General features: G+C 28.0%; 1 non-coding gene across 1 annotated transcript; it reads right to left on the reverse strand.

Moving 5' to 3' along the window:
• Window positions 1–878: 878 nt before the first annotated feature.
• On the reverse strand, window positions 879–949 carry TRNAC-GCA (transfer RNA cysteine (anticodon GCA)). The gene has a single exon. It is a non-coding gene; the product is annotated as a tRNA-Cys (tRNA).
• Between the last annotated feature and the right edge of the window lie 1,121 nt (window positions 950–2,070).

A 2,070-nucleotide genomic window follows, 5' to 3' on the forward strand; every position in this document is an offset into this window, starting at 1 on the left:
GAATTGCTATTACAGAGTCAAAAAAAGGATTCTGGGCTAACATCATTCACGAAAAACAAGAATTCATTCTATTTATTAGTTATTAGAACATCTAAAAAGTTTTTTTTTGATTATTTTTAGTAAAATCATAAAACATTAAACATAAAAAAATTATAGGAAGTTATAAGTCAATGAATGTTACTACCAGGTGGGAATATTAAGATTTCTCTTTTATCATTTCCTTAAGGATTTCATAAAAAAAGAATCAAGACAGATTCATTTGCATACTTATACTCTTCTTTCTATTTGAAATAGTCCCTTAAATGTCTCCCAATTCGTTCTCTAAAATAATTAAAAAAACTTTTTTTCTTTTCTATTCGATTTTAGAATCAAAACTTTTTAATTTTATTAGAATATAGAATATGAAAATCTAAAGAATACTTTTTTTGAATATTACGAAAGCGAATTAGCTAAATTAAAGCTATTAAATAGAATTGATCTAAATAAATAATATTGATAAAATGTGGAAGCACTCATAAACTTTAAATTAGTCTGTATAGAAGGTTTTTCTTCTGCCTTTTCTCTACCTAAAAATGGACTTTCCTATCCGACTTATTCTTAATCCAATCTAATAAAAGACCCAGTCAGGAGACAGACACTACAATAGTTGTGTAGTGAACGAACTATCATTTCTAAATTTATGGATTCCTTTTCACTACTAGAATCTTTCCTTGAATTCGAGACAAAAATATTTACAACATTTTTTAAGCTACTGATGCTTATAATTTCGAATCAAACGCAATTCTCAAGACTCCTTTTCCCTCGCTTGCTTCTGTTGGAAAAAAAAGTTTTCTAAAAAAACGTAATATAATCTTTCATTTACAGTTTTCTTATCGATCAGGCGACACCCGGATTTGAACTGGGGAAAAAGGATTTGCAGTCCCCCGCCTTACCACTCGGCCATGCCGCCAATAAAAATATAGATATGAAGTTTTTGAGAATACTCCCCCCTTTTCTTTCTATTGAAAAATTGAAAAACAATCTTGAGACAAATCGCAACCGTTAACTATTCTTTTATGAATTATTCTTGAATATTTGAATAGAAATTTTTTTTTCTTAATGAGATCAGAAAATAAAAATTGATACATAACCAATCAATATTGCTTTTTTTTTTAACTTTGTTCATTCTAATTATAACAGCAACTTTCAATATATGTAAACCCTAGAATATCAATTTGATCTGTTACACAGATATTATCTAATCGAGTATCTTATCCATATCTATATAGATATAGAATACCAATACTATACGGTATTTCAAGAAATTATCGTGCTTATTCTTTTTTTACAATTTTCAATAGAAAATTTGTAAAAATTCACACAACATGTTATGTGTTTGTTATCCTGAACAAATATGACTGCAATAAAGTTAGAGACAGATCTATAGCTGCAGTTAAATATATGCATGTTTCAAAAATACAAGCCTTATTACATTACACATAACATACTCTAATCATATTCTCCCCAATTCTCTCCAAAATACTTCACTTCAAAATATATCTTTTCTTGACAATTTCGAATGGATTTTTTTTTTGTATCCAATTGAATTTGAATATGTAATATCATAATAATGATAGAAATGAAATGCATTTTTTTAGATTCCTAAAAAAAATATTGAAATGCCCGTAGAAATTTCCAATCCTTTTTAGATTAGACTTTCGATTCTATCTGTTTGTTTTGTTGCAAATTCCTTCGAAGTTGAGTATCAAATTCTAATATTTCTTTCTCTTTTCATAATAGGTATTTCATACACTAAGAAATATTTGATACACGGGATTAGGTAAGATTTCATGTAATTCAGTATAAAGAATAGAAATTCCAATATTGCTAAATGGATTCATGTGATTTGATGAAGCATGACAGCAAATCGTGGAATATTTTTCGATAAAATTCACGGGGAAATTGAAAATGCTTGGAGTGAAAATGAAGAAATGTCTACACTACCTGGATTGAATCAGATACAATTTGAAGGGTTTTGTAGGTTCATTGATCGGGGCTTAACAGAAGGGCTTTTTAAGTTTCCAAAAATTG

Source organism: Vigna unguiculata, unplaced genomic scaffold (genome assembly GCF_037176805.1).
Source record: "Vigna unguiculata cultivar grain cowpea cultivar isolate G323 ecotype 2 unplaced genomic scaffold, ASM3717680v1 ptg000385l, whole genome shotgun sequence".
Classification (NCBI taxonomy): Eukaryota; Viridiplantae; Streptophyta; class Magnoliopsida; order Fabales; family Fabaceae; genus Vigna; species Vigna unguiculata.